Raw genomic sequence first — 18439 nt, forward strand, 5'->3', positions numbered from 1 at the left:
GAGGAGGAGGAACCCTAAAATGTTCTTCAATTATATAAATAGTAATGAGTTTAAACCTGAAAGTTTAAACCTAAAGTCTTTACAGATTGATAAGGGAGAAGTTGTAGAGATTGATGAGAAGAAGACAAACCTATTAAATATTTTTTACTTCACTGTATTAAGTGTATGCAGTATTTAGGCATAGACTGTGAAATGAAATGTACAGTGTTAAAGTAAACTCCCTATTACAAGTTGCATGTCTCACCAAGAAAGAGGTGCAGCGGCATCTTAAAAAAGATTAAAATAGACAAATCACTGGGACCAGATGTCATACACTCCCATATCCTAAGAGAATTAAGTAATGTATTAGACGGGCCTTTATTTCTGATATTTAAGTACTCCATATTGACAGGGAGCTTTCTACAGGATTGGTGCTTAGCAAATTTGGGGCCAATATTAAAAAAGGAGTCAAAAGCAGAGCCCATATACTATAGGCCTGTAAGTTTGACATCTATTGTGGGTAAAGTGTTTGAAGGTTTTCTAAGAGATGCTATCTTGGAGTACCTCATTGGAAATAAGTACAGAAGTACGGAAATAATGCTGAATCATCATGGCTTCATGAGGAATAGGTTATTTCAAACTAATTTAATTATTTTCTGTGAGTGGGTAAGTTCTAGACTTGACTAGGGTGAGTCAATGAATGTCATATCTTGACATCCATTTAATACTGTGTCACATAAAAGGTTAGTACATAAAAAGAGAATGCTTGGACAGGGAGAAAATGTCTGTATATGGGTAAGTAACTGGCTCAGTGATAGAAAACAGATGGTGGTTATTAACACTACACACTTAGATTGGGTCACTGTGTGACTAGTGGGGTACTACAGGGGTCAATATTTTTACTTTTGATTTTGTAGAAGGCTTGCACAGTAAAATAGAAATTTTTACAGATAACACTAAACTATATAAAGTAATTAACACGAAAAGAGGACAGTATACTTCTACAGATGAATAGATTGGAGACTTCGGTAGAGAAGTGGCAGATGAGACTTAACACTTATAAATGTAAGGCTATGCACATGGCATGAGGAATATGGATCATTATTTATAGTGATTAGTGTAAGGTTCCATATATGTCCTTACTGTGTATAGTGCAACTTTCCTATATTTACTAATGGTTTGTGAATTTTACGAATATTCGCTATATATTATTATTTTAGAATCTGACGAATATTCAAAAAAAAGTTATAAAAATATAGCGAACATTTGTAAAATTCACAAATAGACTGCAATTTTAGTAATATAGTGCTCAAATCTTTTTTTATTATAGTCTAATTTTTTGGTTCTCTTCTGAACTTCATTGTTTAAAAAAACGTACCCTGTTTAAAAAAAATACTATAGCAGTATATCAGCTAAATTGCAGTCTATATATGACTTTTACTAATATTCTCGATATTCCAATATATTATTGTTTTCGAATATTACGAATATTCTAAAAACAAAGTTATAGCAATATAGCTAATATTCGTAAAATACACATTGCTGAAACGGCAATGAAATGTGCGTATGCGCACCTATGGTCGTGAGTCACTCCTGGCAGGAAGTAACTGGTTTAATCTAGAATAACGTTTGAGTTGAGTTGGATGCGAATCGAATCATGGTGGCAAGGGAATTCAAGGAAGCTGAGGAAGAGATCCTCGTCATAGTAAGTAAATTGAACATTACAACTCACACGCTTGTTTAGTTAGCTTACTAATATTCTTATGTAGGTTTATGGAATTAAAGTTTTTGGAAATGTCCTTGTATGTGAAAACTATTTTCGCATGGCATTTTAATTTGCATTGCACATACTTTGATTAGATATAAATGATTTGTGGAAACAAGTATTGTTGACATTTAAAAGCAATATTTATTTCACATAATCATTAACATCTACTCATACAAGATAAAATGTTATTTAATTTTCATTACTAAAATAAATAGTTAAGCATTTTCGATATGACAATAAACAGTTGGTCTGCCTTTGAAGCACTATCTCACTGGCATCTGCTATATATTTATATGCTATCCATACATACATGTGGCCGATATGTCATTATGTATGGATAGCAGACAAATATATATCAGATGCACATTGCACATCTAATTTCCTGCCTCACACAATATACCCACACTGCATACCACCAAACCCCCCCTCAAAGTCACACCCCCTCCGACCACTCCCCACCTCTAACACACACACAAACACAGCTGTTGTCAAACTACAACTCCCATTATGCCCTTCTATAGGATGATAGCTGTAGGCTGTGATGGAATGATGGGAGTTGTATTTTTGCCACAGCTAGAGGGTCGCAGTTTGCTGGAGGGCCGCAGTGTGCGGATGGCTAGTCTAAAGATTCTAATAAGTGTCCTGTTGGTCAGGAGAAATAATTTTTGACATTCTGTATTTGCTGGTTCAATTAGCGTTACCCAGGGTGCACCAGGTGGAGGCGAACCAGCTTTACACCCCATACTATGCCGTCACGTCACTAGACAGGTACACCTCTCCTCAGACACCCCCCACATACAATTTCAATACAATCAGATGTTATAAGTTAACCTTAACTTAAATTCTAATATTTCACTTTCAAACAATAATAATTTTTCGTTTGGTGGTTGAGATGATGATGACATGGTGGTGGTTAGTTACGGCGGCATCAAGGCAGCACACGGCGAGCTGTTCCCCGGACTTAAACTACAACATGCAGAGCTTTTATTTAGACTGCCTCTCTCCGTGTGCTGCCTTGCTGCTGCCGGAACTTTGCCCCCGCCACCAGTGGTGTAGCTGCAGGCCCGGCAGCTGTTCCATCCGTTTCCTACACTGTCTATACTGTCACTGTGTTACATAATTTCATTGTGTAATACTGTTGAGGGGGCCCTGACAAAATCTTTTAGTCCTCCTCCTCCTCCTGGATGGGCCCCTTCTGGGTCAGGGCCCCAAAGCAGACGCTTCCCCTGCTTCCCCGATAGTTACGCCCCTGGCCACCACCATGATAGTAAATGTGGATTGATCGTCATTCTTGTGGCAGGGGCGTAGCTACAGGGGATGCGGGGTGAAGCGGCTGCTTGGGGGCCCTGACCCAGAAAGGGCCCATCCAGGAGGAGGAGGCCTAAAAGATTTTGTCAGGGCCCACCCAACAGTATTACACTGAAATTATACACAGTGACAGTATAGACAGTGTAGGAAACGGATGGAACAGCTGCCGGGCCTGGTGTGAGAGAGCGATCTTTACTATCCACAGTAATAGGGGTGGCATGAAAGGAATAGGTTGTGAAAACATTTCTGGGGTAGTTTGGCCCCATTAAAAAATTTGCTGTGGGGCCCAGTCATTTCTAGCTACACCACTGTCTGGGGGCATAAGTGAACTAGCGGCAGGATGGATCTGACTGGTTGTTGACTTTCCTAATTTGTTATTATAGGTGCTCGCCTTCCCTCTGTCAGACGCAGGCCTTCCAGAAGGGATTTTTGGGAGGTCTCGGCGTCTGAGGAGGAGGAGGAGCAGCCATGACCCTCAGGGCCACCAAATGCCCCTGAACCACCACAGGAGGGGGAGTTAATGGAGGAGGAACAGGGTGGGACCTCACCCCAACATAATTAATCCCCCCAAGCATTTGACGAGGAGGAAGAGGAGGAGGATGGATTAGTGACCACCCCACACAAGGAGGGTAAATATGTGCTTTTGCTGTTTAAACTCATTCACACACACACACACACACACACACACACACACACATGTCAGTTTAGTCATATTGGATAACATAAAGTCCCACACTTACAGTTCATTACATGCAGGGTAACAAAACAGTACTATCGCAACACTCTTTACAGTCTGTCACCGTTCTGGTTCCCTTCTCAGATTGTTCTGCGTTGGGATGGCCTGTCCACACTTTATCTTAACAGCCTTTTTAACCACACCGTTATGAGAAACTAGGATGGAGTACGGGTGAGACCGGTTCCACCCAATGTTTCTGTTCACTATTAAAACCCCGATCCAAAATCCATATTAAAGACAAACCCCCAGAAACCAAACAGGCGTGCTGATTCCAGGCGTACTGATTCACGTAAATTATCTCCCTGAGGCATACATCCTCATTGAGACATACCAAGCATCCCTGATTCTCCCCTACTACAGTGCAGATAGCAATATCAATCCTTTCTTTCAAAATGTAATAGTCGCAAAATAAAAATTTTAATAATTATGGCAAAGATGAAGTTATAACAAGAACCCTATTGTGCCAACCACCTGCCAATCCAGTTGTACTTTGCCACAGTTGCCATACATGGCTCGTTCACTCGAGAGTAAAGACTTCTGGAGGTGAATCCACAGTTTACATTTCAGATTTGTTTGTTGTCGCAAAATATGATAGGTTACTATTTATATTTTAATGAATTAAATATCGGTAGTTTATTTTGGACTACTTCATTACAGTCTAGTGTTATTTTGTAGTTCAGATAATGGTTATGATGTAGATAAATTAATTAAAAATCAAACAATTATAAAATAAAAAGAATAACAAGAGCCCTATCATTCATACCAATATTTCAAAATTTATGATACAATTCAGATAGCATATGTAAATTATGACCTCCATGCCATAGACTATTCCTGGCCCAATGGCAGGTTATACATAAAAAAATCTGATTTTATGTAGACAGAACCTCAGAAAAATTTATTCTTCACAGTATTTGTTTCACCTACAATCGCCATTAGTCAACAACTTTATACATTATTCACTAAATTGCGTTTAATCTGATGAGAAAATAATATTTTTTTTTTATTTTTTTTAACAGTACTTAAAGAAATGAAAACCCACATTTTGGCCCTTCAATGGGACCACACACAGAATCTGCAGGAGCTCCGGGAGCTCCACAATAGAAAGCTGAGGGAGGAGCAACACACCAAGGCCGTGGAGGAACTCCTAAACCTCCACGACAAATTAAAAGCATCGCCTTAATGTGAACTGTTAATTTTATTATTTTTCTGTTTTATATAATTATAATGTTTTAATATTTAACTTATATTGTGTGTTTGTTGTTATTTTTTTAATTGAAGGTTTCTTTCTAATTTCTAAACATTAGGTTACAGTAAGGCCCCTATACTCCATCACAAACTCATCAGTATCCTGACAAACATCACCTGCAGGTACATATAAAAGGGACATTATTTGTCCTACACAGAACTCCAAAGAATATTGATAATAGCAGTAGTCCTTGATAATGGTGGAGTATATGGCCTACACATAATAATTAAGGATCTGTATAATAGCAGCAGTTATTTTTAACAATGGATTATAAGGCCTACACCAATCTCCGGATCATCTTGACAAACCAGCAGCAGGCAGATGGCTAGTTAACATTGTAGTTTAAGTTCTACACATAGCCCTGACTCACTCTGCAGGACCAGACAGCAAAATGTTATTAGTTTGTAGCGGTAAGTGTAAAAGAAAAAATTAAAACAATCGAATACAGCTAGTTACATGTATAAATACAAGAATTAGCTATTTTGAACATAAAACATTCTTTTTTGTATTAACATAAATTAGAATGATTAATACATTTTCAAATATAAAAATAAAAATTTTTGGTACAAGAATAAAAAAATATATATTTGTATCCAGCCAATGAAATGATTAGGAACAAAAATGTTTTTAGTATTAAAAGAGCTCAATTAGAGCGAGAACTAATATAAAATTTATTTAGAATTAATTCTGGTTACCCCACAAAAAGGTCAGTAACAATAAGCAAAAATGTAAAGGCGTGGGGTAAAAACTAAACAGCACGGATCCGTGATGGCGCACATTTTTTTGTACATGTCCGGGCATTGCTTCCACCAAATAGACTGAAAAATTAAATTACATGACTCTGAGTATAAGAATTCTCTAATTGGTGACATGGCTTCCAGAACATTATATAGTACACAGTTTAAAAAAATATATATTTAAACCTGTGTCTACTGTATATATACCTTGCATGTGCAAATTATCATTACATAATTGTCAATAATTAAAAAATAATATAAAAGTAACTAGTCATATATACATGTGTCATTCAGGCTTCATTAACAAAACCGGATTGCCACACGGATGAGTATAATGCCATTCACACCCAACCATGTAGATAGGTCAATACGTCAAGTCAGCCATCCCTCCCAGGACAACAGACAACACCATATTCGAACCAAAATCCAAATATAAAATTAAAAAGAAAAAAAGAAAAAAAAAAGTGTTTTATTAGGTTCAGCGTAAAACCACAACACGGCCGCACCAAACCAAACTTATTTTAAAAATAAAACATAATAAAATAAAATAAAGTCAAATATTTTCATTTTGTAAATGAAGCCAAACAACGCAGGATTCTATTAAAAAAAAATATTATTAAGATACATATTTCAGTGTCTAAATATTGACAATACATAATTAACACAGCACATGCGTGAATATTAACAATCCAAACCATGTTGTGAGAATTCCACATTCTAGACTTGTTAAAGTGCAAAGTAGAAAAAGTGATCCATGCTTGTTGTCTACGCACGATTAAAGGGAGTTTGTCACCAGATTGTGACCTTATAGACCGCTTACATAGCGCTCTAGCATAGCAGTCTATGATTCTAATGGTACCTTTGATGTTTGCTTCTGAAGTTCCCCCAAGGCAAAAACTGACTTTTATTCATATGTAAATTAGGGCTCGCAAGTGCCCAGGGAGGGGTTCACCTAGTTGGAGCCCAGGCTGTTCTGCCTCTTTTTGTCATATCCCCGCCCCAGCCTCTTCCTCTGCCCGCCCCGCTCTTCCTTTGCGTCCTCCTTCTCTGCAGCCGGATCCCGCGCCTGCGCTATCCATTGCTTGGGCACTGCGATGCCCATTGTGGGCACGGCATCGCAGTAGCTACTACGCATGCGCCGGCCAACGGCGAGAAACAGCGGCGAGGAGGCGGACCAGAGACACCCACAATGGGCATCGCAGTGCGCATGCCCCGGCCAAGCAATGGATAGCGCAGGCGCGGGATCTGGCTGCACAGAAGGAGGACGCAAAGGAAGAGCGGGGCGGGCAGAGGAAGAGGCTGGGGCGGGGAGGGGATATGACGAAAAGAGGCAGAACAGCCTGGGCTCCAACGAGGTGAACCCCTCCCTGGGCACTTGCGAGCCCTAATTTACATATGAATAAAAGTCCGTTTTTGCCTTGGGGGAACTTCAGAAGCAAACATCAAAGGTACCATTAGAATCATAGACTGCTATGCTAGAGCTCTATGTAAGCGGTCTATAAGGTCACAATCTGGTGACAGATTCCCTTTAAGAACATTCATGTTTTACAGTTAACACTGTAGTAAAATGCCAACTCAAAAGTTATGATTCACAAATTATGACTCATAACTATGCAGAATAGGGGCAGAAAACGGTTATTAAAAAAAAATACAGTTGTAAAGGTCTGGAATCTGTAGTTTGTACCTGGCTTAAAATTAGGTCTAATGCTCCCTGAACCACTATTTCACATTTTATACAGGATGCATGATGGCATTGTCTTCTTTAAGACTGCTCATGGCATCATTGAAGAAAAAATACATTGATGTATTAATAACCTGGTCACTTGATCTGTTGAATTAGTCATGTGACCTCATTATTGCCAAACATACTGTTACTGAACATAGACTTGAACAACTGCTGCAACCCCAGAATATAGCATTGGCCCCACAGGTTTGTACAGTAGGCACTAGGTATGATGGGTAAATCACTTGATCTGCCTCTCTTCTTGTTGAGCCTATCACTCTGGAACATGGTAAATCTTGAATCATCTGACAACATAACATTCTGCCATTGCTCCAGAGTCGGATCTTTATGCTCCCTAGCATATTGATTTTTGTTTCAAATTTCAATCAATATTATTTGTTTTTTCTTACGGGTAAACAAATGTTCAGTCCCAATGTCTTGAGTTCCCTTTTCATTATGCTTTTAAAAAAAGCACTTACTTTCACTAGTAAACATTGCCCGGAGTTCGATTGTGGTTTTAGTAAGATTTGATTTCACAAAATGTTTTAGTTATTGCCTGGCAGCATAATAAAGTTTATATTTCCATCTATCTTAAATAGTCATCTTTTTTTGTGTCAGTTCTAGACTTCAAGTTTTTTAGAGAGTTTAGAAAATTTATGACACACATTTTAGTACTCAGGTCAATCTCTTTAATAGTTCGCTCTATGCTTGATACTTGACACTGTATTGACCTTTCTGTAAATGAAAAACATTTTTTACCCAAGCAGAAGATATGTCTTTCAGCAATCTTGTTTATAAAATAAAAAGAAAATGAATACGGAGCAGAAATATAATAACACATGCTATAATTTTCTAATTGGTTGCTGCAGAATATTATCTTAGAAAAATAACGTGTTACATTTTTTATGTGTAGGAAGCCATTGTAGTAAGGATACAATTTAAGTCCAATCACACCCAAATCGCAGAGCGAAAGAAACGTCCGGTATGGAGCTGTCCGTAATAGCTTCAAATAGATACCCAAAACTGACAAATAAGGACAGCAATTTGTATAATATAGAATACCAAGTTTTTATTAAACATATACTGACTTAAGACATTTATTGAAATCCATATATATTAGCAGCATTAGTCACACAGGAAAAATATCCACAGGTCTGTCACTTATACTACATATAACTAGCAACATATCTCCCAGGCTATGGGTGACAATGAGCCCCAGCCCTAAAGTTAATACATAAAGTACATAGTGCCACAAAATACAAATCAAATACAGGAGAAGAATGCAGCAAAACATACAGACCAAGACAGTCCTGGATCCTGACACATGTTTCGTGGTCGCTTTCTCCAGAGATATTTAAGGCCAAAGCAAACTATAAACATGTAAGACAGCAGCATTAAAATGTCAATTATGTAGTGAAAGGACTACAAAATGTAATGACTTATCAAAGCACGTATTGTAGTCTTTTTAGGCCCCTAGATGACTCATATAGATCAGGACAGGCAGCAGCATCCACCACAGGATTTTTTTAAATGGTCTAGTATGAGGACTACATAATGCTCAGCCCAACTCAGTAGCACAGGCAGCACCAGCAGGTAATTTAGTGTTATTAGGCCCCTAGATGACGAAGCTAGATCAGGACAGGCAGCAGCATCCACCACAGGATTTTTTAAATCGTCTAGTATGAGGACCACATATAGCTCGGCCCAACTCCGCAAGACAGGCAGCAACAGCAGGTAATCTAGTGTTATTAGGCCCCTAGATGACTCAGCTAGATCAGGACAGGCAGCAGCATCCACCACAGGATTTTTTTAAAATGGTCTAGTATGAGGCCCACATATAGCTTGGCAAAACACAGCAAGACAGGCAGCACCAGCAGGTAACCTAGTGTTATTAGGCCCCTAGATGACTCAGCTAGATCAGGACAGGCAGCAGCATCCACCACAGGATTTTTAAAATCGTCTAATATGCGGACCACATATAGCTCATCCCAACTAAGCAGGACAGGCAGCAACAGCAGGTAATCTAGTGTTATTAGGCCCCTAGATGACTCAGATCAGGAGTCAGGACAGGCAGCAGCATCCATTACAGGATTTTTGAAATTGTCTAGTATGCGGACCACATATAGCTCGGCCCAACTCAGCAGGACAGGCAGCAACAGCAGGTAATCTAGTGTTATTAGGCCCCTAGATGAATCAGCTAGATCAGGAAAGGCAGCAGCATCCACCACAGGATTTTTGAAATCGTCTAGTATGAGGACCACATATAGCTCAGCCCAACTCAGCAGGACAGGCAGCAACAGCAGGTAATCTAGTGTTATTAGGCCCCTAGATGAATCAGCTAGATCAGGAAAGGCAGCAGCATCCACCACAGGATTTTTGAAATCGTCTAGTATGCGGATCACATATAGCTTGGCCCAACTCAGCAGGACAGGCAGCAACAGCAGGTAATCTACTGTTATTAGGCCACTATATGACTCAGATAGATCAGGAATCAGGCCAGGCAGCAGCATCCACCACAGGATTTTTAAAATCGTCTAGTATGAGGACCACATATAGCTCAGCCCAACTCAGCAGGACAGGCAGCAACAGCAGGTAATCTAGTGTTATTAGGCCCCTAGATGACTCAGTTGGATCAGGACAGGCAGCAGCATCCACCACAGGATTTTTGAAATCGTCTGGTATGAGGACCACATATAGCTCGGCCCAACTCAGCAGGACAGGCAGCAACAGCAGGTAATCTAGTGTTATTAGGCCCCTAGATGACTCAGATAGATCAGGAGTCAGGCCAGGCAGCAGCATCCACCACAGGATTTTTAAAATCGTCTAGTATGAGGACCACATATAGCTCAGCCCAACTCAGCAGGACAGGCAGCAACAGCAGGTAATCTAGTGTTATTAGGCCCCTAGATGACTCAGTTGGATCAGGACAGGCAGCAGCATCCACCACAGGATTTTTGAAATCGTCTGGTATGAGGACCACATATAGCTCGGCCCAACTCAGCAGGACAGGCAGCAACAGCAGGTAATCTAGTGTTATTAGGCCCCTAGATGACTCAGATAGATCAGGAGTCAGGAGAGGCAGCAGCAACCACCACAGGATTTTTTAAATGGTCTAGTATAAGGCCCACATAAAGCTCGGCCAAACTCAGCAGGACAGGCAGCACCAGCAGGTAATCTAGTGTTATTAGGCCCCTAGACGACTCAGTTGGATCAGGACAGGCAGCAGCATCCACCACAGGATTTTTTTAATCATCTAGTATGCGGACTACATATAGCTCGCCCCAACTCAGCAGGACAGGCAGCAACAGCAGGTAATCTAGTGTTATTAGGCCCCTAGATGACTCAGATAGATCAGGAGTCAGGACAGGCAGCAGCATCCACCACAGGCTTTTTTTAAATGGTCTAGTATGAGGCCCACATATAGCTAGGGCCAACTCAGCAGGACAGGCAGCAGCAGCAGCAGCTAAATGTGCAGCTGAAATATGTTACCCGGAATGGCCCCACCAACAAACAGGGGCAGCACCAACACTAAAACAATACATCTCAGATTGCATCATTTTCTAACTTTGCAGCAGGAATGTGAAATCATGAAAGGACCACCCATCATACCAGGACCGCAACAAAAAATAAATTAAAGACACGTTACATTAGTATAGAGTCTAAAACAGTAATGTGGTAACATATATAATTTATGAAATATTGGAATTTTTTTTTTTAGGTAAAGCAAGTTAACATTTTGAACACACTCTATTTTCAATTAATCAATCAGGTATCCTCTACGCCAACAACATTCAGCTATAATTTTCGATATAAGGCGCATCAGTTCTGTAGCAGACCACTGCGTTAACACAGCATGACTTAACGTGTTCTGATTCCTCTGAGCCAGAGGGATGAATGACGGCAAGGGTTTAGTAGTGTCTCTGTTGTCCTCCATTTGTCTGTGAGGAGGGATGTGTAACACAGGTCGCCAGACCCATACACGATCGGCAATGCTCACACCCAGCGCTAAGGACATGGGCGTGTCCACACCATCCTCTGATCTTCAGAGCCCAGAAGTCAGTGAAGAAGTTGTTTGCCCTGGGCCAGGTGTGTTTGTGTCCATGTCTCCACCACCTGGGACAATTCTCCTTCCCCTCGTTCATGACTCTGTCTACTCTCGTTGTTCTTTGCTGCCTGCTGGTTCAAGCATCCATTGCGAGATGCACCCTGTCACTAACAGCATGATCCAGCGACAGGCATACATTCTGCACAAGGTGCTGGTGTAGGGCAGGGATGCCTGTCCTGGCAAAGTAATGGCGGCTGGGGACACGCCATCTGGGTTGGGCCTGCTCCAACATCTGCCTAAATGGGTTGCTGTCCACCAGATTGTACGGAAGCAGATGTTGGGCAATAACCCTTGCCAGGAGCCCATTGAGTGAATGCACGCATCTGTCCCCGGGGGCGTAGGGCGCAGTGCTTTCAAAAGCATCAGCAACTGGTGGCTGGCGCTGGACGGCAGAGGAGGAGGAGATAGAGGAAGGTGCACTGGTTGCAGAGGGATGGCTGCTGGTACCAGTATCTCTACTAGAGGGAGCTGGGGAGTGGAAATCAGAAGTTGCAATAGAGAGGGGGAGCTGCTGTACAGTGGCAGGAGCTGCTGTCCCCTGCACACTGCTGGTAGCGCTGCTGCTACTACCTCCCTTATTCTGTTCCCACTCTCGCCAGTGGTTCAGTCGCATGTGCTGGTTGAGGGCTGTGGTACCCAGCTGAGCCACTGACCTACCTCTCCTCACTGAGGCATGGCAGAGGTTACAAATGGCAACTGTTACATCATCTGCTGGCAGGGTGAAGTAAGCCCGATCAGGCGACTTCCGCATCAACCTCCTGTCCGATGGGGTGGTGCTGGCTTGTGCCTTTTGGGGTTCAGTGCGCACAGGTGGAGCATGCTGCTGCTGCCTGCTCCTGTCAACAGTAGAGCCCCTGCCAATGGGCTCCCTGGAGACCTGCCGCACCATTTGCCTCGGGTGCCTACCTTCTTCAGTGATGTTGTCACCTGACAAAGTAGATGGCACCCATTCGGCGTCACCCTCCTCCTCATCTGCAATGTCAGACCCGGTGTCAAACAGTGGTGGACTGAGGGGAACAGCTAACATGGAGCCCCTGACCGGGCTCTGCTGTCCCGTCGCTGACGCCTGGTTCGGACTAGGTGCGGGAGTTGTGTGGCTCAAACCACCCGCACCTGTTGGAAGGGATTTCAAAGGGGTATGTATTGGCGTTACCCCCTCCTCCTCCTCCTCGTTATCCCCCATCCCTTCCAACAAGTTCTGCCCATCTTGAGGGCTGAACTCTAATTCCGCCTCCTGAATAGCCTCCCCCAGAATGTCCAGCTCAGTGTCCTCGTTTTCGAACATGAGCAGGGACAATTCTGTGGGAGTGGGGGTTGCTTCAACAGGAGGCGTAGATCTGCTTCTACTGCTGCTGCTGCTGTAAACTGGGGCTGAGGACTTCGTGGCACTCGAGTCAGCCACCAGAGCCATCACTGTCTCGGCGTCCTACGACCTTATGGCCCTTGGCGGCTGCTTAAACTAAAAAAGTCACGGATCAGGCGGATACCCCTGTCACCTGCACCTGCCTGTCCGTGACTGAAGGAGCGGCCCCGTGCTGGCAGTGGTCCAGAACCGGAACCAACTCCTCTATGGGCCCGACCGCGGCTGCCTGCACGGTCCGGTACACCCATAATTTGTTAACTAATAATAATTAAAAAAAATAATAATATAAAGGTGATTTTGGGAAAACTTTATTGGGGTAGGGACGTGTGTTAAAAAATATGAATTTAACTTGTAATGAATATGAAATGAACAAAATTAAAGTAATAAATGTAAAATAAATAAACCCCTAACTTAAAAACCAAAGTAATTCAAAGCAAATACAACCAATTTTTTATTTATTTTTTATGACACTTAAACTAAGACAAACACAGAAACATAGAACCGAAAAAAGAAGAAAAAAGGCCTCCCTATAATACCGTAAGTAAGGGCAAACAGAGAACCAATCATATAAACCTAAAAGTGTTGCTAAAAAAACAACCATGGAATGCCCACTAAAAACATAAATACTTTATTGAATCATCAATTGATCAAAAAATTCATAAGACATGTTACACAGAATTACTATGGAGAATAATCAGCAAAACAATCTGAATGCAATAGTCCCCCCCGTCGGTGCCTCAAAAACCCGCCAAACAGATGGGATACATGTCTGTGCAATATGCAGTGAGGTGATTCACAAGTAGAAAGTATCGAGTAAATATCCGCTACAAGTGACTGTGATGTTCAACTCACTGCACAGCCCAGTGGAGGGTTAATGTGTAATAATACAGCCCAAAATAGTAATACTATAGAGCACATAATCACATAACATCCACTAATAAATCCAGATGAGATATGCCCATATACAACAGATCATAAATAGCAGGCTGCAAAATAACAAAATCCTTACACAAAAGTACCCTCTGGGAACGTGAACATACCCACAGACATGATGAAGGGCTAGGACACCGAACACAAGGCAGGCAAGAACCCGACGCGTGTTTCGCCTCAGCTTCGTCAGGAGGTTAATGAGAATGTGGCCATGGCTCCCCCCTTATACCCCTCATGTAGCTACACCTATAGTTGATATCGCTCAGCTGATACCTATTAATCGAGCGCTTGTGCCCGATGATGCACGCCGAGGACATCATGGAGGCGCCGCATTCATCAGGAGGAGGGGTGGAACGCAGACGTGCGTTCCAGCCCGCCTCCCAAGGAAACACAGCGGCGTCCCCACGTGACCCGGCGTACAGCGCATCCTGGCCAAGCGCTGTAGCAACTCATCCGGCAAACCTGCCAAGCGGCTCTGAAAATGTCAGAGCCCATTCAAGTATATGGGGAATGATTTTAACCCTTAATGGGATCTACATGGGGTATACAAGGTCCGGAAATGCCACAGGACCGCTGAGTACACATAGCTCATAATAAGGATAATAAAAAAAGAAAAAATGGGGGAGAAATGGAGGGAAAGAAAGAAAAGGAGAGATCAGCAAGAAGTGAACAGAAAAACCGCACCATATGTTTAAATTATGGGTATACGTATCCACGATCACATAATCATGCAAAAAATCCTATTAATGCATCGGTAATATCATGATTCTATGGGAGATTTTGAATAGTAAAATTATAATTCCACAGTTCAATGATTTTTTACAAGAATTTAACATAATAAATTTATACATAGAGGGTAGCATGATTTTATATGAATTGAAGCCCATAATTTTTAACAAGTTTACAAGAATTTAGCATGATGAATTTATACATAGGAAGTAACATGATTTTATATAAATTGGATCCTATAGTTTTTAGCAATAAATTTACATATCCATGACACCATGATTCCATACAAAATTACCGCAATTTATCATCAACAAGCATTATGTGCATGATTATGTGATATAATGTATATTTCCTCTGAGACATGATATGTGTACAGTTATGTATATGTATAAAGAAGAACAATGATTTTCCAAAAACAGAGGTGATATTATTCTCATACCAATATATATCAAAAACAAATTTAAGTGACCCATTCAACAATTCATTCTATAGAAGTGTAGACCCTATTTAATAGAAGTCGCGTCCTATCCAACCCATTCAAACAAAATCTGCATATAACATATGGAGTTATACTCCCACATAAATATTTTCATAATTAATGTGGAACACTGCAGGGGATGATCGATGGGCCCGAGTGCAACTGGGCCCACCTAAACATAGTGGGTCCAGTGCAGTCGGGCCCATCGTCACGCCCCAACAATACTAGACATATACACAATCGGTTATCCCAAAACCATAATTGTGAAGGAAAAAACAAACAAAAAACAAACAAAAAAAAACACCATCTATACTCATACAAAAGACCATAATAGTTGACAACATCTTCTAATATGGACTATATTGCAACCTACGGTGACATGTCCTGTGCAAAAATATTATCGGAGTGAAAACTCCAAAATCCAAAATAATAAATATGCATAAAACTAATAATTCATATTAATTGGTGATAGGTGTGCCCAAAATCCAGCTGGGTACCATCAATGGTGGTTATACCAGCCCAGTCAGGCATATCATCACCCAAAAATGTTCAAAAATCCTTGAAAGGTATCATGTTACAATTACAACCTATGTGAATCCATTACCTTAAAGTCAATTCCTCAGAGAAAAAAACACAAATGAAAAAATACCCAACGTGTGCGTATTTAGAGTCCCATATATCACTCCTTTCAAATGCATATGTCATGATTTTTCTTTATGTTGATATCTTCTTTTTGATTTGCATCACCGAATTTCCGGCCCATGTGGAAACTGCTCCTCTACTTGCACACCTCCACTCCTCATACCATGACCACACGAAAACTAAATAGAATAAAAAGCAGTTAAAATCACTGAAAAATTCAGTAAGAACGCTACCCTAAATAAAGAATTTGAAACTCAAAGCCTCATTTAATCCATGAGGAGTCACCGTATTGAGCAGAATCATCCACTTTGTCTCTTTTTTGAGGAGGCAGCGTTTTATGTTGCCCCCTCTAATCCCCAGACGTACGCGGTCTATCCCTTTAAAGAGAATGCCCCTAGGGTTGCAGCCATGCACCTCCCTGAAATGTTTTGCCACTGGTTTTAACTTTCTAAGCTTATCACACTCCGTAATCTCGGCAGCCGCCTTAATATCACGAATGTGTTCCAGGACTCTCGTCCTGAGTGCCCTCGTGGTCATACCTATATAGATCAGCCTACAGGGGCACTCAGCACGATAGATCACCGCCTCTGTTTTACAGGAGATGTGATGCACAATTTTGTACTCCTTCTCCCTGTTGGTGTTAGTAAATTTGTCTGATCGAATCATGTATTTACATGCAGTACAATCACCACAGGGGAAGAAACCCCACTGTGGGCCCTTATCTCCAAAAATCCCTCCCTTTGTAGGGGCTACATAGTGGCTCCTGGTCACTATATCTCTCAAGTTTTTGGCTCTCTTCCAAGTAACCAGCGGCCTATCCGAAATGACCTTTTTCAGGTCTCTATCTGTACGAAGGACCTGCCAGTGTCTATGGAGGATATCCTGCATTTGTCTCCATTGGGCATTAACATTGGTAATAAACCTGGGAAAGCCAGAATCTTTTTATTTTTATTTTTTTCGTGGGGATTGTTTAAGCAAACTATCCCGCGAGGAGTTTTTAGCCTTATCATAGCCCTTTTTGATTACTTTGTGGCTATAACCTCTCTCTCGGAGTCTCCTAGAAAGATCCGGTGCCTCCCGCTCGAAACTTACTTCACTGGAACAAATTCTCCTCGCTCTGCAAAATTGTCCAATGGGTATAGCGTGAGCGACCTGTGGATGATGCGAGGAGGAGGAGAACAGTAATGAATTTGTAGCCGTGGGCTTCCGATGTATATCAAAGCCCAGGAGGCCATCATTCTTCACAGTAATCGCAAGATCCAAAAAATCGACACGTTCGCCACTATAAAGCCACGTCAACTTTATGTTCTGATCATTAGAGTTAAGATCACCCATAAACTTCTCCAGGTGCAACGTCGAGCCCTGCCAGATGAACAACACATCATCTATATACCTCGACCACGAGACTACGGCGTCATGACCTTCCAGATTCAAAACAATCTCCCTCTCCCACAGCCCCAGGGAAAGATTTGCGTATGAGGGCGCACAAGTCGCCCCCATCGCTGTTCCCTGGAGCTGTAGGAAATAGCGATCCTTAAACGTAAAAGCATTGTGTTTCAATGCAAACTCCAACAGCGTCATGATTAAATCAACCAGGTCGCTGTCTAGTTTAGTTGTATTTAGAAAAAGTCGTGACGCTCGCAGCCCGTGGTCGTGGCAGATGGAGGTGTACAGGGACTCGACGTCGCACGTGACCAGAACCATGTTTTTGTCCAAATGTACACCACTGAGTCTATGAAGGACATCAGTGGTGTCACGTACGAAAGAGGGCAGGGTCGCTACACATTTTTGTAAATAAAAGTCCACAAAGCGGCAGACAGTCTCGCACAGGCTCCCAATCCCAGACACTATTGGTCTGCCTGGAGGTGTTTTGGGATCCTTATGTACTTTCGGCAATAAATAGAATGTGGAAAGTACCGGAAAATCGGTGGTCAAACCCTCCCACAAATAATGCCCTTGTCATATGCATACTTCAGGATGCCATCCAGCTCACTCTTATATTGTGTCATAGGGTTAGATTCCAATTTCTGATAACAGGATATATCCCCCAATTGTCGAAAGGCCTCTTTCTTGTACATCCGCACCGGCCAGACCACAACATTGCCCCCCTTGTCCACAGGTTTTATGATAATATTTTTCATATTTTTGAGTTCCTTTAGAGCCAGCCGTAGCTCTCTATTGAGATTATCATACGATCTATTGTCGCATAATTTTTCAAGATCTTGTTTAACTAATTTTACAAATATATCAACTGCTGGACATGAGGCTGTAGGGGGCCAATGCTGTGATCGGCGGTGCAGGTGCACGGGAAACTTGGACATATCAGATTCCTGATCGTCTAATAATGATTGTAAATCATTTAAAGTTTGTATTTCAATAGGGGAGAGGTCAGAATGATCCCCACCCCTATTGAAATATTTTTTAAAACACAATTTTCTTGCGAAGAGTTCCAAGTCCTTCACCGACAGGAAAAAATCTAATTTTCCCGTTGGAGAAAAAGTCAGACCCCTCCGCAAGACGGATAACTGGGGCTGTGTGAGGACAATATCTGACAAATTTATTACCTTTAATATCTCTTTGCTCGTTTCCCCAGGGCATAAATCTGCCTTGTCTTTCGCTTTGTAGATGGGGTTCTTAAGCGGGAAGTCCCCGGCGCTCCTCTAAAAAATGCTCTCCACATCCTTGACTGTTT

This window comes from Bufo gargarizans, chromosome 4, assembly GCF_014858855.1.
Source record: "Bufo gargarizans isolate SCDJY-AF-19 chromosome 4, ASM1485885v1, whole genome shotgun sequence".
NCBI classification, from domain to species: domain Eukaryota; kingdom Metazoa; phylum Chordata; class Amphibia; order Anura; family Bufonidae; genus Bufo; species Bufo gargarizans.